Source organism: Balaenoptera acutorostrata, chromosome 18, assembly GCF_949987535.1.
Source record: "Balaenoptera acutorostrata chromosome 18, mBalAcu1.1, whole genome shotgun sequence".
NCBI lineage: Eukaryota > Metazoa > Chordata > Mammalia > Artiodactyla > Balaenopteridae > Balaenoptera > Balaenoptera acutorostrata.
Window position 1 is genome coordinate 16,512,503 of NC_080081.1, and position 22,913 is coordinate 16,535,415.

The window sequence follows — 22,913 nt, forward strand, 5'->3', positions numbered from 1 at the left end:
GAAATCACAGCCACCTCTCCCAAAAATGCTTCTCTCCCACCACACCCAAATATGACTTCATAATATCTAAATGATTCCATGGAGACAAAAAGCATTTTTATTCTATAATGTATCAAAATCTCTAATAAGAAAGGTATATTTAGACAAAAGTCTATTTAATAAAAGGGAAATCTTTTAAACGTACATTTGTTCTCAACTGAAAAGCTCATGTTGAGTTAACTATGTAGCTCATAAAAGGACAGATTTTAGAGACAGAGAAAGAACAATTAACATGATTAAGCTAAATTAAAGAAGACTCCAAATGCCTTGAAAAAACATTATCTCAAAGCAATGGCTTATTTTTTAAGATACATATATTCCTAAGCATACAATTTCCAAAGCCCAATCAGATCATCTGGGAAGCCACAGGGTAGGAAGCGAGCAAGTTCTCTATTTCTTTTATGTTGGAAAATGAGTCCAATAAGTAAGCTTCAATTTACTTCTTATAGAGTAAATTTCATGGGACCCCCCAAGAAAGATCCAGAGGAGGACTCATTTTGCATGCATTTTAATTGACCACTAGACAATACCATGTTCTAGATATGTAGAGCTTTCCAGATGGAAATCAAGGCCCATGATGGCTACAGTCAGGAGAGTGTGGTGCTAAGAAAATAGCCCTGAATTCAGACCCACTTGGCTGCCCAGTGTCTCTGAGGTTTCCCAGACCTAATACATTTTGTGCATCAAATTCAATTAACTTTGTATTTCATTGAAGACTAGCAATAAAAGGGACCCCAGAGAATATCTCATCCAGGACCCTCCTTTCACAGATTAAAAAATCAGTCTTTAAGAATAAGGTGAAAGGTCACACCGCACAACTGGATGGGAGAGCTCAACACACTCGATGTCTATTTTGAGTGCTCCCTCGTGCTTTGCCCTGGTGCTTGTGAAGTTGGCTGGGCACTTGGAGAATTAATTAGAAGCAGTAACTGATGCATCCTCTTACAGTGGAAAAGAGCAGGAATGGCTCAGAAGTCAGAAGACCCAGGTTTCAGACATACTTGCACTCCTGATTAGCACTGCTATTCCAACAAGTTGTTCAAATTCCCTAGAAGCTGGAAGATGTAACGACTATGATCGTGGATTTTAGGAACACCTGGCCTTGCATCCAGACTCTTCCTTTCACTTGTCTGGTGGGACTGGACGTGTTTGTTAATCTATGTGGGATTCATCATCTCGTCTGAGTAAGGGAGATAATAACCCCTCTCCCTCTGGGTTCTAATCCACTGCGTTAGAGAGTAAATGCTAGCATTTGAAATAATATTGCTTTTTTTAAGTGCAACCTAACATAACTTAGGAAGAGAAATTGTGGTAGTTCCCTATTGGGGAAAAAATGGTAATTGACATCACATCCCACATTTAATGCAATGTTTTCTACTGCACTTTGGATAAAATCCTAAATCCAGAGCACGGCCTGAAGTGACCCCATGTAACCAGACTCCACCCTCTTCCGTTGTCACCGTATGCCCTTTTCTCTCTGGCTCACTGGACTCACTGTGGGCCAGTTCCCCTGGATTTGAACAATATTGGGCACCTACTGTTTGCCAGGTGCTATTCTAGGTACCAGAGATACAGCAGTAAAAGTACAAAACACACACACACTAAACAGAGAAATATCTCTGCCCTCATAATGCTTAAATTCTATGGGAAAAGATAGTACAAAAAGATAAATAAATTCTATTTATCTTGAGTTAGACATGGAATAGTGCTATGAAGAAAAGAGCAGGGAGGGAGATGAGCTGTGTAGTGGTTGGTCTTCTTTCAGTTTCTACCAGGAACCAACCTCTTCCTGCACCAATTATAGGCTTGCCCCTCTCCCACCCTCTTACTTAATTCCAGACATATCAAACTGATCTCCATCCTTCAGTCCTCAACTTCCCAGATCAACAAAAAGTGAAATTACAAAATGCAACAAGAATGATGAAGAGAAGCAGCTTTGTAAGGCCCATTCCCGGTGTCTACCGCTTGCATGTTTCCCATCAAAACAAGCATCACCAAAGATATTCCTCTTGAGCATCTAAAATCACGCACATGAGATGAGAAGGAAGAACAAGAGGCCAGGGTAGACGGGTGGGAAATGCCTCACATGTGCTGGGGGAAGGGCATCACGAGAGGGAATGGGTGAAGGTAACAATTGAAGAAAGGCTTCTTTTCCTCTTTCTCACCTGAGGCAATTATTGCAACATCAAAAAGAGATCAACAACATGGAATACCATCAGTGGCCAGTGGGAACTGATGTGGCAATAGACAAAAGAACTCTCCCATTTTTTTTTCTATTTTATTTTTAAAAATTTTTTATACAATTTTTAAAGGTTATGCTCCATCTACAGTCATTACAAAATATTGGCTATATTCCCCATCTTATACAATAAATCCTTGTAGCCTATCTTATACCCAATAGTTTGTACCTCCTACTCCCCCACCTCTATATAGCCCCTCCTCCTCCCTCCCCCTCCCTCCCCCTCCCTCCCCCGCCCCCCCTCCCCGCTCCCCACTGGTAACCTCTAGGTTGTTCTCTGTATCTGAAAAGTACTCACTCTGGAGAGAACTGTTTAGTACAGGGTCAAGCGCCCAGGCTATGCTTGCAGACATACTTAGTTCAGAAACCCAACCCCACCACCTGGGATGCACGTGATCTTGGGAACATCACTTATTCACTCTGATAGTCTCCATGTCTTTAAAATGCAGAGAGTAACTGTCTGCCTCTTGAAGTTGATGGGAGAATTAAATAAGATAATTCAAGTCAAGTATTTAGCGCAGTGCCTGGTTTGACCTGTAGGAAGAGCTCAGTGCATGTGAGCTGCCATGAACGCTGCACCCACGAATCCCACACACTTGCATGCCGGCCTAGTCCCTGACCCAACTTCCTGCTTGAGAACAAACTTGAACTCACCTGACTGATACTCTAGCTCAGGGCATGGGGTGCAGACCCACAGACAGAATCAGACATTGGGGACTTTAGGTACCTCCCAAACTTTTCTGTCCTCAATGTTCCTGCCTTGCTACAGTCGGATGACAACAGTAAAGAAAAACAGGATGTTGGAGAGTTAGTTTCGGGAAAGCCCAGTGGAGTTTGCAGACTAGGAAAAAAAGCACATCACTTCTCAAATCACCATTACTCATTCTGAGCCTACGTCCCTCCCTAGGGTGCAATCAGCCCAGACCAGATCCAAATTTGACTCCTAGCTGGAAAACCCTGCCAGCAAGCTTAATGGGGGTGAACTGCAGATGAGATTTTTAAAAGTAAAAGGAACATACATGTGTTTGCTTCAGTGGACTCAGTCTTTCTTGTGGGTGGTTCTATCAACAAATTATCTTTCCTTCTGGTTATACTATTTCAATATCACTCTATGCTCTGATGTATTTTGGGACTAATTCTAGGTGTATTGAAAAATATTGCCTCAATGTAGTTTCAAAGTGCTGAAATGGGGATTGGAATAGACCAAGCCAGAAGGAAACCCAGAACAAATTTACTATTGACAGAATCAACATTAAAACTCTCCCTTGGTTTCATATAATCCTTTTCAGATACTTTAGCAGCATCGTACAGTGTTAGGGAACGCTGTCAGTTTGTGCTAAGAATATACATTTCACACTCTGTACAGGGTCACAAAATACTATATAATTATACTTGGCAAAGGACATGCTTCCAAGATGAGGAGGACTTTTTGGTAAAGAAATAGCTTCTGAGCAGGAAAAAAAATAACATGGATATCTAGCTAGCAATGGGAATAAAAAAGACACCTTAAAAGCAAGACACATATGTTTGTGCCCAGCACAAACCTAACACATTCTCTGGCACATAAGCGTGCTCTTTATATGAAGGAAGGACTCTAATGAACTGTTATTCTACTACCAAAAGAGATGGCAAATACAAAATCTAAGGAGCCTAAAAATATCTCTTCTATGGTAAATATTTACAAGCACAAATTTAGAAAATCATCCCTTAAAAGGCAAGTAATTCAAACAACAAAAAGGTAAACAACCTAGTTTAAAAATGGGCAGAGGACTTGAATAGACATTTCTCCAAAGAACATCTCCAAATGGTGAATAAGCACTTGAAAGATGTCCAGCATCGTTAATCATTAGTGAAATGTAAATAAAAACCACAGTGAGATACCACTTCACACGTTCTAGATAGCTATAAACAAAAAAAAGAAAAAAAGAAAAAAAACGAACAAAAAAAAAAGGGTGGGGGGAATAGCAAGCGTTGCCCTTAGCGTGGAGAAATTGAAACCCTCATCCATTGCTGGTGGAAATGTAAAATGGTGGCGCTGCTGTGGAAATAGTTTGGTGGTTCTTCCAAAAGCTAAACACAGAATTACCATATGACCTAGCAGTCCCATATAGGTATATACCCAGAAGAACTGAATGCAGGGAGTTGAACAGATAGCTTAATGTCTATGTTCATTGCAGCATTATTCAAAATAGCCAAAAGGTAGGAACAAACCAAATGTCCATCAACACATGAATGGATAAACAAAATATGGTATAAACATACAATGGAATATTATTCAGCTATAAACAGGAAAGAAGTTCTGATAAACACTACAACATGAAACTTGAAAGCATCCTATTAAACGAAATAAGACAGACACAAAAGGACAAATACCTTACAATTCCATTTATGTGAAATAGCTAGAATAAGTAAATTCATACAAACAGAAGGTAGATTAGAGGTAACCAGGGTCTGAGGGAAGAAGGGAATGGGAGCTACTGCTTAATGATTAAAGTTTGAGGTAATGAAAAAGTTTTGGAAATAGCAGTGATGGTTGCATAACTTCATGAATATAATTTATACCACTGAATTATACACTTAAAAATTCTTAAAATGGTATATATTATCTATATTTTACCATAATTTTTAAAATAATGTAATATATAGATAATATAATATTTACCATTTTAAGAATTTTTAAGTGTACAATTCAGTGGTATTAATTACCACTGAATTATACACTTTAATTATGTGAACTGTATGATATGTAAATTATATCTCAATAAACTATTTTTTTTAAGGTAAATAACTCAAAAAATTTTAAAGAATTATACTTTCTTGAACTATTAATTCTCCTACTAGGAATCTATCCCAAGGAAATTATCAGGGCTAACCACAACAATATATAACATAACTGTATATCAAAGTGTAATTTACAATAGTCGAGGATTAGAAACAAATAATTAGGAACTGGTTAGACCAATTATGATAGGAAAGAACAATGGTGTAACGTAATTAATAAATTCAAGTTCTAAAAGAATATTTAAGTGGGTGTCAAGAATGTTTATGATATATTAAGTGGAAAATGTAGGGTAAAAAGTTACACCAGTGTTATGTTCCAGACTTTTGTTAAATAAAATGACTGGAGATATATAATAATAGTTAAATTAGGTGAGTACATACTATATGAGTATACCAAGAACTATTTTAAGTTCTTTAAGCTATAAATTCACTTAATGCTCAGAAGAACCTTCTGACATAAGCAATATTATTATTCCCATTTTGTAAATAAGTATACTCAGACCTCAAAAGGTAAGGTAACTTTTCCATTGTCCTTAAACTAGTAAGTTGCAGAACCAGGATTTAAAACCAAGCAGCTTAGTTCCAGAGTTTACAGTTATATTAAGATGTTAATAGCAGATTCCTGGTGATAAATTAGGGACATTTTAAATTTTCTTCTTTGTATTTTTCTAAGTTTTCTAAAATGGCTGCAATAAACATGTATCACATTTTATAACCAAAAATAAAAATTAAAAAAAAAAAAAAACTTCAGATGGCCTTTATCATTGTGTGTTTAGCTCTGGAAATGAGCAAGGGTCAAGTTCACTTCCACCTAATTTCTACCCCCAGGATGTAAGGCAGGGTCTAAAGTCTGAGCTTCCTGCTCTAAACCACTGAGGATAAATTCTCCCCAAGGCATTTTCTTCCAGGAATAGTCCAACACACAGCTCTCTACTTTCAGCTGGGAAGATAAGTAAAACTTAATGCTTTTCCAACAAGACCTATGAAATTGCCTAATGCCACATACAGAAACAAGGCTAGGGTCATCATTCAACTTCCAGTGATGACTGAAGGACCCATGAAGGGTTAGAATCAGACAGGCCCTAATTCAAGTGCTTGCCTTTCCACCCACCATCTTGATTGACTCACTTAAGCCTTTTGTCCTACATCTGTAATATAGGGGAAATACTTCCCACCCTGTCAACCTCACCAATCTGAAGAAGATAAAATTATGCTGAAACTAGAAAGCACTGCACAGTGCATTTTTATTAATTTTCAATTTGTATTATTTTTAAGTAGCAGGAAACCAATAACGCAAAAGCGGAACTATCGCGTGCCAACAATAACACTGGGCTAATAACCAAATGAAGTCTATGAGCCACATTTTTGTTTCACTTACAAAATAGTAAAGATGTTAACCAGATAATCTCCAAGGTTCATTTCAGTCCTATACCCTCAATAAGCATTTATTGATCATTTACTGTGTGTGAGGTGCAAAGCCAGACATAAGGAATTCAAAAATGGGTAAGGCGGAGACCCGTCTCTACAGAAACTCATGGTTCATTGTGGAAGACGTGCATGTAAATGCATGCTGATGAGCACATGTGATGAGCTCTACAAGAGTTACAAGGATAAATGAGAAACCAGTATTTTCTGGTGAAGCCAAGTCAGAGGTAGAGATAAAGCTTCATAGAGATGGTAACTTCTGCACAAATTCTTGGGGGGAGCAATTTCAACATTTGGGAAAGTTAGAGAAAGGGGGTCCATTCAGGACACGAGCAATAGCATAAATGTGGGTTGGAGACATTCAGTGATTACCAAATGGAAAATGGCATATAGATGAATTAGGAAAGCATGTTTCCACAGGCAGGATTACATCATGGGGTCTGTAAGCCATCCCCTGGGGACAATGGGAAGTACTGAAAATCTTTAAGTGAGAGAGAGCATGAGAAATTCTAGGTAGAAAATTGAGGGAACCTGGGGATGGGCAAAAATAGGAGAGAAAAAATGGCTAAGTCCCTATTTGTGCATCCAACTTTTAATATCTTGAATATATATTTTCAAGCTTTGGAATTAATCACAAGCAAACTAGCCATTCTAGAGGATGTCAAAACTGCCTGTTGGTTTACAAAAACATTTAATACTCTGGCAATTTTAATGTTCTCAAGTGGGTCACAAAGTTATAATTAACAATAAGTGATAAGGCAGCATAGAAGCTTACGTGCTAATCTGCAAGAAACTTCTCTATTAGAACACAGGCCAAGACAATTTTGAAATTTGAAAACCAGTTAACTTTTGCTTAAAATATAAAGGTTTAGATTTTAAGCCATGGAAGACTATAACCATTAATCCCACATATCTTCCCAAAAGGGTTTAGTGAAACTTGATCTTAGTCTTCCCTGTTTTGTGGCTGTGAGTTTAAGTACTGAAAGACTTCACGTAAACAATATTTCAGTACGGTTGTTGAATAGTGCCATTTTCAATCCAAGCAAGAAGACGTTCCTTTGAAACAGCTGCAGAATTTGGAAAATAAGGAAGAACTGCCCACTTATTTAAATTTGTATTTTTCTCTCGCAGGTCAACTAACTCCACCACTTCCAACAGTGAGATGGATGCTGAGCCATCAGTCTGTGCAGAAGCTGGGAGGCCCCTGGGACTTTCTTTCATAATTTTCTAATTGTTAAAATCTTGCATTGGGGTATTTCTGCGAATTAGGAGATCTATTAGCCAGACCAGAAGATCGATAGTTACGGGCACTCCTTAAGGCAATGCTGATGAGTTTATAAAAGAAACAGCCACTGCACTTTGTGCAAATATCTTTTAAGAAAAGGACAGATGGAGTTTCATTATTTCTGAATAAGCTCAATAAAGTAAAAAAAAAACTAGGGCAACCAAAAAATCATTGGTAACGATTGGCTGCAGTTGCCGGGCTAATGGTGCAATTGAAGCTGAACCTTTCAGTCGGGTCTCGGGCAGACAGGACAATGAAAATTGCTCCGAATGTGCCCTTCAGTTATTGAATAGCAGTGTCAACATTTTGTTATCAGCTTAATTGAATAGGAAGGAAGCAATGAAGACAGAGAAAGGATGGATATTTGAGACTCCAAGATTTCCAGAGAAACCTGTCTTCTATATCTGAGTGTTATTCTCTTTTACTATAAATCCTGATTTAAGAAAACTAAGAAGTTCTTTCCTGCAGAGTACCATCTGGCAACAGAACATCTTCTGTAAGAGAGCTGGGTAATTTTGCTGATATATAGCTAAAAAAATACAGCTGAGCAGCTGAGAAACTAGACGCTCAATAACCCCCCATCCTTTTTAACTGTCAAAACACTATGAGGGTCCATCTATAGGAAAAAAGAAAAATATATATATATATTAAAGAATCTGCTATAACTCATCTGCCAGAGTGAGTGTAGCCAGTAAAACATGCTAGCCAGTAGCAACATAAGTGCTTTTTAGCATAAGCCATTAAACCTAAAAGCTAAGAAAAAGAAACCCAAAAAGTGACAACCCACTCTAATGGGTGGTAAACTCAAAAGAAAAGTTGAAATTCAGAAAAAGTGACTACAAGAGGTGCAAACTAAATTATCCTTAAATGTTTTCTTTTTAACAAAAACAAATACATATGCATGAATGTTTATCTTTGTATCTGAAACTGAGATCAAATTAAAAACCTGTATTGTACAAAATAATGTTTCCTCTGAAAGACTTTTACGTTAGTGTAAAATCCAGTAATGGATTTATATTTTTGAAAGCCAAAGCACACTTGAGAAATACTGTCTTTCTCTAGTGACCAAAGGTAGTTGGCATTTGTCTTCAAGACTCACAATCAATCTGATGTAGGTAGACATTCGTTATATGGAGTGACAATGGTTGTAATTGTATCATGTAAAATCTTTCCACTATGTCCCTGAAAAAGGACAAGTTAAATTCATACTAAAGTCACAGCTTAGAAGATAGTTTTTAGAGCTCTAGGAGCCGATGGTCCCTCTCTTAATAGCACTGCATATTCCTCAGGTTTCCAAATATGCTGTTCCCTACTGAGATGATGATTTACTTCTGGTATATGGGCACTGCTCTAAAATACACGCTTTGCCTGTATTATTATAATAAACTTGATGATGGAAAAGTTGGTAAAAGTTCTTCCTCAATCACCAAACACATTACCCATAATAAAGCAGATGCCTCCCCCGGAAGAAATGAGACATTTTAAATTTAAGGGATCACAAAAACGAACCCAAGGAGACCAAGACAAGTGTGAAGTTCTAGTGACCTTCCACAGAGTTTATATGACAATAGTAAATAAAAATTGTGTGACCTGAGTGATAGTGAATATGCAACAGGCATGAGAAGAGGACAAAGAGAATATCCCTAATTTAAGGGGAAAAAATCAGTAATCAATGAAAGGCACACAAAAAACACTCTGCATGTAAGCTGACAAAACGTCATTTTTAAAGAACATATTTTGAACACATAGCATTACCAGAAAGCAAAGAATTAATATTCTGAAGGAAAAATTAATACATAATGTTTTAGCAGACCCCCGTCTCCGTCTAGAAATGTGAAGGGATGAAGGTCACACACAAAGTTCCTGGAGCTGTGTTTGAACACACTGCCAGTCTCTTTTCACTCCTCACCAGACTGCCCTGAAAGGCAGTGAACTTGATCCATTTTGATGTGCGTTGTAAGCCTCAGGAAGTACTTTAGCACCTCAGCTGTGTTTCCAGAATATACTGTATTGATGGCTCTATTACCTTTTTCATTGTCTCTATAAGTTCCATTACTGAAAAGGAGGAAGTCGTAATGGAATAGAAATTCACCAGCAGCACAGACACAGAGCTGAGCTCTAAGTAAATGTCTCCTTTCTCTCCCATCGGCCACACCCTGTGCTTTGACCCTCCTTCTCTATTACTGCCCTCAGAACTGGTTATCAATAATCTCCACTCAATCCTGTAAGGAAGGCAATTTGGAAAGCCAAGGCTTCTAGTCAAGGGAACAAGAAAAAAATAGAATTTTCCTCTTCTACCTCCTCTTTCTTCTCTTCAGCCAAATAAGTCCTATTTCTCCCCTCTGTTCATCACCTCCCAATCTCTTCTTAAAGTTAACCCATCACTTACCAAGAGACTCAGGCATCTGGTAGAGAAAAGAAATGCCTGAATCTCCTACCATGATGTTCGGTCTCCCACTAGAATTATACAACCTCTCAGACTCTTGAAAACCACTAATGGTAAAAGCAAGCAAGAGTCACCATTCCTTTTTTGGTCTTTTTCCCAGTAAAATCATTGCAGACTCATATTTTGTAGGAATCAATAATTAAATTTAAATGAATATTCCCAGCCTGGACTTTATTTAATGGATCTAACATTTTTTCCCCATTGTTTTTTTCTGATAGTAGACATGTATTAATACATAAATAATTTAACACTATTCTGTGCTGATTTTCCTCTAATGAAAGGGAAAATAAGAAATTAAAAGATATATATATATATATATATATATATATATATATGTTTTTAAAACATGTATATATACTATGTATAGTATGTGTGTGTATATATATATATATATATATATATATATATATAAATGGCAGCATACATATATTTACTACAAGTAGCATATATTTATGTCTAACCATTGCTGTTTCCAGCATATTTACCCACTCAGCATATTTACCTTCCTACTACTTTGCTCTAGGATTATTTTCTTAGCTCTCTTGTTGAATCCCGCCCAGAAGTAATCATAACCTTCACCCCACATCATTATATCAAGTGAGAATACTGCTGCCCAATAGGTATTTTAATACCAACATTTTACCAGTGCTTAGGGCTCAGTGAAGTCCTATAATTTCCTCAAAATCAGCAAAGGAAGAAGACAAGTAGGTATGAATCACTAGTTTAATCACGGTGACAGGGCATGCTCATTCACTCACTCACTCAATCACGCAGTCTTGGAGCATTTGTGCCAAGCTCTTATCAACATACTGAAGACACAGGAGTGAAAAAGACAAAGTTCTTGCTCTCATGAAGCTTCCAGTCTAGTGATGGGCAGAAAATAAAGGAATGAATCAACATATCAAATGTATGAAGTAGTGATAAGTCCTCTGGGGAGAAATGGAGTAGAATCGGCAGACAGGAGGGATGGGGCGGCCAGAAGGAGGCTGTGTTGCTTACAGTGGGCAGGAAGGCAGCCCCCAGGACATGTTATCTGAGTGTGAGGCCCCCTTCCAATCTGGCAAACACACCAAGCTTGGCAATATGCTCTATTCGCCCTGCTCGGTGACCTGCATCCAAACAGACACTGCTTCCGGAAGAAGATGAAAAGGGAAAGATGTCCCAAAGGCCAAAAAAAAATCTCTGCCCCTCACTCAGTATCAGCTGCTAGTACTTGAAGCTGCCAGCCAGGAGTCTGGATAAACAACGTGACTCCTATACGATAGAACTGAAGCCCTCTTCCTGAGTGAGCTGGAAGGGCACACTGAATCCAGCAAGACACCTCAGGTTCAGGAACATAGGCTCCAGGTGACACTGGGTTAACAGCAGATAAACATACCAACCTCCTCCGAAACTCACGGTTGACATTCTTGAGGGAAGCATCAGGCAGTGGTGAAAAGCCGACAGACCTGGATTAGAAAACCAGTTCTTTTGCAGACACCCTGTATATCCTTGGGCAAGTCACTGACCCTTCAGTTCCATCATCTGTAAAACAGGGGCAAGGATACCTACTCCAAAGGGCTGTTTTGATGCAGACTGCATAGTACGATGGATGGATGGGAATCTCGCAGAGTTCTAGGACTATGATTACCAGAACTGAGACTAAACAATAACTGGTAATAAATAGAACTGAAAGAGTAGAACTTTATATAAATACATAAAAGGCAAGCATTCCTCAAACCTAGAACCCAATTCTACATCCAAGAAGCAATACTCCAAGCCCAGTTAAATGAAAAAAGTCATAAATGCGAATCATATTTGGAAATGAATTTCTTTCAAAGTCTCCTTTACAGGAGTTCAATTGAGCAAATTTTTAACATTTTACAATTAGAAGAAAATACTTCCTTGTAGAATTCTACTCTCTTACTAAAAATGTGGAGAGATTTTTGGCAATTTGATCTTCTGACAATCCTGTGAATGAATTCTCTTTACTCCATTTTATTCTTGGAGGGAAAGCATACATTATTCTTATTGTTGATGAAAGTTGATAAAATTGGGATGAGAAAATAAAACTGCCAACCAGCATGTCTTTGTGTTCTGAGTTGGTGACTATAGTGGATAGGAACAGTGTCCCCCCAGTTCAGATCCGCCAGAAACCTCAGCATGTGACCTTATTTGGAAGTAGGGTTTTTGCAAATGACATTGACTATGAAGCTGAGGAAATGCTGGATTTGGGAGAGCCCTAGATCCAATCAGAATGTTCATATGAGACACAGAAAAGGACACACTGAGACTCAGGGCAAAAAGACATGTGAAGACAGAGGCAGAGAGTGAACTGATACAGTCACATGCCAAACAATGCCTGGAGCCATCATAAGCTGGAAGAAACAAGGAGGGATTCTCCCCTAGAGCCTTGGGAGGGGAGCATGGCCATGCAGACACCTTGATTTTGAACTTTTGGCACCCAGAACTGTGAGAGCATAAATTTCTGTTGTTTTAAGACACCAGGTTTGTACAGCAGCCAGAGAAAAATAAAACACTGATGTTCTGAAATATTCAGTTCTTTCTATCATTATGATGTCCTCCACTAGCCACAGTTTTACCCTCAGAGGCCCAGGATAAGACTAAAGAGTAGAGGACGGCAGAGGCCCTTTCTGGAACTTCTACCCTCTAGGGAGCTGGGTGGATTTAATCATGTTTTCTGTAGGTTACTACTGACCTTCATTGTGTGCTATTAGTGTAGACACTAACAAGAAACTAACACAAAACAGGATTGGTTCCCATGGGCCAGGCTTCTTCCATAAATTTTATTCCTGACAAGAGAAAAAAAGGCAGGATCACAATTACGAGTGTTAGAACAGTCTGGGGAGATGTAGTAGGAAACGATAAACAGCGTTTTAAAGGGCTCAAAGAGGAGAATTATCTACCTTGAAGCAGTGCTGTTCCTGCAGTAATGTTTCTACCTTCCATTTAAAGACAGATAAATTTTCCCTGACAGCTCTTAATAGCCTCTACAGTTATTCACTGAACTTGCCCTCAAAATTACAGAGTAATAAAAGGATAATAGCATTTGACTGACTATATTGGAAAGGTGGGCTTTTTCAATAAAGTGGCCATTTCATTTCCCCCTTTATCCTGGATTATCCAGAGAGGGTGCTCTATGTGTCTAAGGACTGGAGAATAGCCATAATGCATCTTTCATCACTGCAATGCCATCTGGACCCTTCATTTATTTATACATAGAAAAGGAGAATATTTCTCTCACTGTAGATCACATTGACAGTAGACAAATGTTTCCATGAGAAAAGTCAAATTCTGAATCTGCTAGGTTGAACCGTATGAATCAGCCAATACTCAACCAATTTCACCCACAAAAATGGCAACTATATAAATGACAATCTAATAAAAAATGTACTTTACTTACTACTATGTGAACTATAATTATAATAAGGGAATTTCTCTTAGAACCAAAATCTGTTAAACAAAAAAGCATTAATTAGAAATGCACAATAAGTTTTAGATATTTGAAGAGGAGGCGCCACAACAAGGAATAGAAACTGAAAAGTGTGCTCTGAAACATTCATTTCTCCACATTTTTCCGATTGTTGAGTTAAAAATGAATTTGGAATTGTGTTCAGCTCTGTCTATCCACACTGCCATTTCCACTGTTCAACTGTCTAACAGTTCTCCACTTCCTCTTTAGATGTCTCTCCAATCCATTTTTTCCACAGCAGTTAGAGGGATCTTCTCAAAGCGTAGATCAAATAGGTCAAGTCACTCTTTGCTTAAAACCTAGTATGGCTTCCCTTACTGTTGCACACACTCCAAGGTCCTGGCCATAGCTTAGGAAACCCTGCGTGATATGGCCCCTGGCAACCTCTCCCATTTCATGTCCTTCCCCTCCCCAGTCCTCCAGCAACACTGTCCAGATATCCATTCCTGGATCATGCCAAACTCAGAGCTACCCACATGGTCCCAGCTCTTTGTATGGCTGGTTCCATATTCTTCAAATCCCCTTTTCATGGTCTCTGGGCCCACTCCCATCTCTCGGTAACATTCTTATCCATCATAGCTCCCTGTGTATTCCTTAATGTTTTTCTCAATTTTTGCTTATAATAGTTTGGATGACTTGTTTATTTTCTGGGTCACTCCAGTAGAATAGAATCTCCTTGGAGGCAATGACCTCAATACAATATACCTAATGCCTAGCACAGTGCCTGGCCCAAGATCAGCATTCAGCAAATATTTCATGAGTGAATAAATGAATGAATATCTGATTCAAATTTAGGAGACTAGATGCTGAAAAAGGCAGTCTTTCTAAACCACAGAGGGGTATCTCATTGCACAGTAGAAACACACACAGCTTGTTCACTGTCTGTCTGGTATCATGTGAAAGCTCATGGGCATATACCTTTACACCTCTTCCTCTTTTCCACCACTCCAATCTTCAAAAACTCAATACACAAATAGGAACTAATTTTGTATAAGGGCTAACATAATATGTAGAGTGGCTCAAATCAGTTCAATGTCTTAAAGAATCTTTTTTTTTCCATCATTCTGTCTTTCTACTACAGGCACACCTCGGAGATATTGTGGGTTCACTTCCAGACCACCACAATAAAGTAAATATCCCAGGAGAGTGAGTCACATGAAATTTTTGGTTTCCCCAGGCATATAAAAGTTATGTTCACACTATTCTCTAGTCCATTAAGTGTGCAATAATATTATGTCTAAAAAAACACAATGTACATAACAACTAAAAATACTTTATTGCTAAAAATTGCTAACCATCTGAGCCATCAGCAAGTTTTTTTGTTTTTTTGCTGGTGGAGGGTCTCGCCTCCATGCTGATGGCTGCTGACTGACCAGGATGGTGGATGCTGAAGGCTGGGGTAGCTCAGCAATTTCTTAAAATAAGACAACAATGAAGTTTGTCCCATTGATTGACTCTTCCTCTCACAAACAATTTCTCTGCAGCATGCAATGCTGTTTGATAGCATTTTATCCACAGTAGAACTTCTTTCAAAATTGTAGTCAGTCCTCTCAAACCCTGCCTCTGCTTTATCAAATAAGTTTCTATCATATTCTAAATCCTTTGTTGTCATTTCAACAATCTTCACAGCATCTTCACCAGGAGTAAAGACCAGCTCAAGAAACCACTTTCTTTGATCATCCATAAGAAGCAACTCCTCATAAGTCATCCATGAGGGTTGAAATCAACTTCTTTCAAACTCTTTAATGTTCTATTTTGACCTTTTCCTATGAATCACAAACATCCTTAATGGCATCAAGAATGGTGAATTCTTTCCAGAAGGTTTTTAATTTACTTTGCCCAGATCCATCAGAGGAACCATTATCTATGACAGCTATAGCCTTACAAACTATTTCTTAAATAATAAGACTTGAATGTCAAAATTACTTCTTGATCCATGGGCTGAAAAATGGATGTTTTGTAAGTAGGCATGAAAACGACATTAATCTCATTGTACAAATTCAAACTCATAAATAGTAAAATATCTAAAATGAAAATCTCCCCATATATCTCAGGACAGAAACAAGGATGAACCAGACCCCATCCTGTCACAAAGGCCACTGACTTCCTTTCCCCTGATCTCATTTTAGTCTCTAAAGCAAGACATAGAGACTTTTAAGAAATCTCATAGTTACTTGAATAAATATCACCTGTAAATATTTTAATAATATTAGTAAATCTAGAGAGTGCTTTGGTGTTCTAAAGCACTTTTCACATAAATTAACTTTAATATCAACATCTGTCTTTTTTTTTCTCAGTTAGTTGATGACTGAATCTAAGAAATGTCATAAAATAACTGATACTTCCATGGTATCATTCCAGCCTTTTATAAACGAGAGGAAACACCAAACCAAGATATACAATTGTTTGCCAGCATTAGTTTCTTAAGAATAATGATTAAATATATTGTTTACACATCAACAGTAAAATAACCAAAAGGAAGACATAATGCTGGAGCATTCAGAAAGAGTAAAATCATAAGCATTCAGAATAATTAGATAAACCACCATAGAAGACATTAAATCCCAAAGAAAAAAATATTGGAAAGTTCTAAGTGCATTCAGGTACCATATAAAAAATATTCTTGGTCGATATAATACCTAAGGTAAAATCTAGAGGACCAAGAAGCAGATTTTTCTCAAAGTAGCATGACTGGGGGAAATGCAATTTCCCAGCACTAGCCAAAACTGCATTAAAAACAAATAGGTCATATAGTCTTCAGAAGGTCACTGTTAACCTATACACAAGCTATGGTAACAGGAAGAGGAATGAAAAGCTGGCAGTCGACCATTCTCAGTACATTAATAGAGTTTTCTTTTTCAGATTAGTTAGTTGTCAAAATGTTAAATAGATACACCAAATACACTGGTGACATGGTCACAGGACAGATATCACCATCTGATCATGGCAGTCTTTCCCACTGATCGGAGCTGTAATCCTGAGATCTTTTTCAACACACGACTCTAGACAACAATTATGGATTGATCTGGAAATATGATATCAGCATTAGTCTAGTATTAGAGGAATCCCAGAGAGATAGAGAAAGAGTATGCACTCTGTAGGTAAAGAAAGACTGAGTAAGGGTAAGATAATGAAGGAAATGGAATAATCCTGAAGATAAGCTTAGCTTCATTCGCCATTTCTATTGGAATTAGTCCTAGACATAGAAACTAATTTTTTTAAAAAACATGAATGATATTCCTACTAATAAAAGTAATAGCACAATATGGCAAATTTTAAGATGTACAAATATACAGCACCTTTTATATCTTTATGAGATGATTTTACTGGCAACAAAACTCAAGAAACCTAAAGGTTCACAGATTGGTCAATTGTTCTTAATTTTAACCCCTGTTGTAAGTTTGTCATGCTATCTCACTGTTGTTTTAATTACATTTCCCTAAGGATTCACGCTGAGCATTTTTCAGATGTGCCTTTGCTATATATCTTTAGCAAAATGTTTGTTCATATCTTATACCTATTCTTCTATGAATTTTGGCTATTGTTTTCTTTAACAAAGAACAGTGAAACAACAAAGATATGTTGGAACTTTGCTCATTTTGTGACTTTTTGCTTTATGAAATAATTGTTCTTAATACTAGAAAAAAATTGGATTGGATTAGATATTTTCTTTTCCTTAGTACTATTTAATAAATTATGACAATGTAATTGCCAGTGACTTTTCCACAGAATCACAGGCTAACTAATAATAATACAGACATTAAATTAATCTGTGGTACTAGATTCATTAATATCAAATATAGAAGATGTCTGCATTAAAGATTATGAAGAATTACTTTAAATCAATTGAAAAAAGCTAAAGTCAATTTTGAAGTTTAATGTTATAGTCAATTTGAAATAAAAAGTTTGAAACATTCATATCTGATCAATAATTAATCACAACATTCAATGAGGAATGAAAAAGAATGACCCATTATATCATTTCTAGGATTCAAGTTAATTAGAAAACATTAGAGTTGAGTATCTATTACAGTTCACTGAACAGATATGCCTGCTGATGTCAGGTTAGATTACAATGCTGGTCAACATCAGCATCAGTAAGAAATCAGTCAAAACATCATTTGGAAGACTGCCTGATGAGCTTGTCCAAACATTGGAAAGTGGAATCTTTTCCTTCAGTGTGACTTCTCTGAATAAGGTTCTGAAATATATACCTATTGATCAAATACATATATTTATTAAAACAAATTCAAGTTGGATGGTATGTCATTGTTTCCTTAAAATGGAAGCATTTCAAATATTTTCACTGAAGAATATCTAAGAAAGTAACACATTCTAAGTGATGAAGTAATTAGCCCCTGGTACAACCTTCTACCTGGCACAATGATTAGCAAACAGTAAGCACTAAAATGTATGTATCAGATGGTTGAGTGGATGAAACAAGGAATGAAACAGTGTGATGTGGTGAAAAAAAATCCCAGAAATTAGGAGGTCTGCATTCTGGTGCCACCTCTATAGTCAATCCCATGGAAAGACACAGGGAAAGATACTGAAATCCATTCTACTTCAGTTTCATTACCTATGAAATTAGAAAAATGAGCTAGGTGATGTATAAGACCTCTTCACTATGATTTCATGCCACGTTACCAGACAGAAAGCAAGTTCCATCTTATAAATGCTTCAGGGAAGGCTATTACCCATAAGCTCTCTGAACCAAGGCAATGAACACAATGCTCAATGTCTATTTCAGTGAACTACTTGTTAGCCAATAGTCATACTGGTCCTCTTGAAACTACCTTGAAGAATTGATCATCATAATTTAAAACATAGATTATTAGACAATGTCTTCTGACAATTCTTCCCATTTTTAAACGCGTAAGAAGTCCAGTTCAAGTCAATAGCATCATAAACAACTCCACCCTAAACTCTCTTAGTAAGGATTTTGCCCTGAGCAATGACAGTACCAGTTATGAGTAAGTAGGACCACAATGTCCACTGCGTAGAGAAAATACGACATCATAAACACTGAAGAATGGGACAGACCGTGACCTCAGATACACAAGATGATTCTATCATTCTTTGTTAACATAGTTTGCTTTTTAATGTGAAATGATTTAAGGCTGATATAAAATTTTGATTTCTGGTTACTTTCTTCTTTAAAAAATTCATTCATGTTTCCATTAGCATCTCATAAAGTTAAATCTTTAGACTGGCCTAAAAGAAACATTTTCAAATTAAGAATTTCCAAGGACACACTAAAGATAAAATTTGGATCCTAGCTAGCTTAGTAGAATGACAGCCTGTGTGTGAAGAGACTTTAAGAAACTACCTGGAGTTAATCTAGACCAACCCTCTACCCAAAGACAAACCAATGAGCATAGAGGCAATGACCAAAAAAGATCTGTTCAATGAATAAATGCATGACCCCAAACTGCATGGGGTACCTTGGATAGAGCCAGTATAAGACAATACCTTACCTTACAATGAGTGAGAAATGAGAAAAATAAGAAGGAAGCAAGGAAAGGACAAAGAAGAAAAGTAGAGTCATAGAGAACAGAGCATTAATGTCACCAACAATTTTCCCCACTGACATTCATCGACAGTCACACCCCAGCTCCCCTTCTCTCAACTACAGACAATAGCCGGCTGTCTATTTTCTTCGAAAACATCTCTGGTTATTGACTCCTCTTAAGGGCTTGCTAACTCTGAGGCAAATCACAATGTTCTTTGTAAGTGTTCAACAAGAGTGTCCTAGAAGTCAAAAATATCCCACTTCTTATTCTCTAGATCTTTGAGAACATGAGGAATAATTTAGAGAGGACGCTTCCTTTTATACATCACCCTGGGATGTATTCTAGAACATTTATATGACCCTGAACATTCTTACATTGGTACCTTTATTTCTAAATGTACAAAACATATCAGTCTATTCAGCATTTATCCCAAATCAATTTCCCCAGTGTTTCCTGGTTTTCAATGCACCTCAGTGCTTGGTCACAAAATTGATGTCTAGGTATTTAATGAAACCAGTCTTTATAACTCTGCTGCGATGGATTTTCCTCACAATTTCTTATGCTTCTAATTTAATTAGCTGAAATCATTTCTGTGATTTAAACTTATCTGTACTTTTTTTCCATTTTTCTCATCAGCAATTTTTAAGCTTAAGTTGATAAACACAGGCAATAAACACAGGAGGTTCTTGTTCCTGGATATCAAGAGCATAAAGAACATGTAATACAGATTGCCAACATTTTTCCACTTAAAATATCACTCAGCATTACCTCTGCTAGGAGAGGGGCAAAGGAAGACTTCCAAGGTTCTTTTTTAAGCTTTTTAAGTTGTTCAACTATTCTATAACCCAAAGCAAAGTTTCTTGGCTGCTTCTCCAATTATGTAGTCCCATTATTTTTAGACCCTGTGGGACTATTTTGTTTCATTAATTAGACTGTACACCAAATTTTCATGATCTATAGGCAATGTATGGGATTAATAAAAGCTACATGTATTTATTTTCCCACTGCTTAAAAACTTCGAGGTACAACACCATTAAAAAAAAAAAAAAAAACAGCAAGTGAACTAGAAAGACAATCCACTTGGATATTCTTAATAGTTTTATAGCATTCAGTAGCCTTATGAGGGGTATCCTATCCCATATTTTAGGGAACTAAGAAAAGTGGCTCAAAAAGATTAGATCTCAAGTTGTCTAAATCCCAGAGTATAAACGTATATAACAAACCCCAGAGTATATAAGTATATGATAATGACAATTCAATATGTGTATTTTTATTTTTTTCCATTTACTCCTGCTTTCTTTGAAAAAGCTAGAGGTGCATATATAAGAAATCTAAATGCATCTAAAACCAGAAAACTGGTCACTCATTTTCATTTATCCACTTATTTTAAGTTCTTAATAGATTTTTGATATAGATCAAGCCAATGTTCAGTTGACATACTCAACTGAAACTAGTGAGTACTACACATGTGAGATACAAAAGTTGTATGACATCTTAATTACTCATTTTCAGGTAACTCTCAGTCTAGTATTACAGACATGATCCTTTACTCACTGTATAGGTCGTTGGGTAAATGGTAAATTACACAGAGGTAGTCCTGGCTATAATGGGGCTCAGAGTCTATGTTAGTGTTTCTCAATGTGGAAGACACTGCTGCCCAGGGTACATTTTGGAAATTTGTAGGGGTCATTTCTACTTTGCAGGAGAGTACTTACTATTGAAAATCTTATTATGTAAGTACATTATAAAATAGTTTTATTTCCCTTTATATTACAGTTGGGGGATTATATTGATTTCAAAAAATAATGTGGATGGGTAGGTCATACATCTAAGGATTTCATGTCTAGATAATAAGAGGGCATTATAAAATGATTATTATAAAAAGGGACTTACAGTGTAGGAGTAACAAGCACACTCTAGAGGGATAGACATGCAGCCCTATAAAAGTACAATGTGAAATATACTAAATACTAAAACATCACTATATACAAAGCTAGAGAAGTGCCAAGGCCAGCCTAGGCTGTGAGAAGAACAGAGGCACCAAGCTCTGGCAGAAGAAACAGGAAGAGCAAACAATTGAGCCAGAGCATGAAGTTAATATGTTCAGCTGGAGCGAGTACCTGTATTTCACACTAAGGAGTTTCATGCTTATCAAGTAGACAGCAGAAAGCCATCAAATTGCAGAATAATTTCTCTGGTCATTTCTGATTTCAAAAATATATAATTATGTTCAATCCTTTGCCTGGAGAAATAATTATTAGAGTCTTGATATTTATATTTTGCTTACTATATTATTTCAAAGGCTTAGTTATTCCGCTACACGTTTTTAAAATACCTTAAAATGTTCAAAGCGAGACCATGATTTTGAATGCCAATAAAAAGGAAATCAGAAAAGGAGTATCGAGTTTAAATCTACAGTGTTCTTTCAGAAATATGCCTTTGAAAATGCTATTCCACATGAAAATGCAACCAATTTACTTAAATTAAAATACACGTTTGTTTGATTAACTTTTCAATTTTGCCTTGTTGTTTCCTTTGTAGCAAAAGGTGCTCCTTTTGAAATACAGCCTTCATTTTGGAAGTTTCCAGAGGAAATTATTTATTAAACATTCTATTTTAGGTAGCATAGATACTTTATCTCCTTTCTTGGATAGGACAGCGGTGAGGGCTCCCCACGTAAAACCAAGTTCTTAATAAGGAGACACACATGTAACAGTTTATTTGCATCAAACCAAACTGAAGTCAAGGAACTACAGTATGAACAGAAGAGCTTCTTTTTGCTTCACAGAATTTTATCTAGAGCTGTTAACTGAAACACTGCTGCTAACAAAGGGAGCTCTAAAGAGATGGATTCTTTTTTGTTTTATCACTGTTTTCTCAAACCAGACAAATGAACTCTCCACCTCTGACCCTTTATACTAGGCTGACCCTCCACAAACTAATTCTCTGTAGGGCTCATAAAAGCGAGTTGTAAACTCCAACAGCTGTCCAGTTGAGGGGATAGCGTGGGACCCTCCCTACCTTCTTGCCCCTTCGCTGACACTAAACACTTCCACATTCTTTCCTCATCTACCTTGGCCAGGACACAGAGCTTCATACCCTCCATGATCTGGGTCACCACAAGTTTCTGCTCCTGACTTCTTGAACTTTCATACAGATTCTGGCTTAGGAAGGAAGTCATGGGAGATTCGCTTTCTAGCTCTGATGTTTCTACAACCCATCCTGACCCTAAACGTAAAGTGGCCTTCAACACTTCAGAGCTACTGAGAAAGACTCACTTGCCTTTTCTGCAGTTGTAGCCTGAATGAGGTTTGTGGGAGATGACTTCTGTGTGTTTGTGTAAATATAAGTTTGTACAACTATCTAGGTCAGCTATAAGGATTAAATTTATTTGAAGGCTACATATTAGAACAGAAATTATTTAAGTGGAAAAAAGACAGCAAGAAAAAGAAATTAATAAAGATGCCCCTCTGAAAATATTAAATTAAAATTATATTTTTAATGATTGTTCACACATTCAGCTATTTATTTTATAAGTATTCATTGAAATGAAGTTGAAAATAACCACTGTGCACATGGGAGTGTTTGGAAATGCCTAAACTGGGCACAGCTGCAACAATATTATATATATTATATATTATATGTACTCTCTCTCTCTCTCTCTCTCTCTCTATATATATATATATGTACCCTCTATCCTATTGAGAGTGTCC

At 37.0% G+C, this 22,913-nt stretch overlaps 1 protein-coding gene across 1 annotated transcript in view; it reads right to left on the bottom strand.

Annotated features, from left to right (window-relative positions):
* The window catches only part of GPC6 (glypican 6), a 1,076,681-nt gene that overhangs the window by 925,515 nt on the left and 128,253 nt on the right, over nucleotides 1-22,913 (bottom strand). The window lies entirely within an intron of this gene.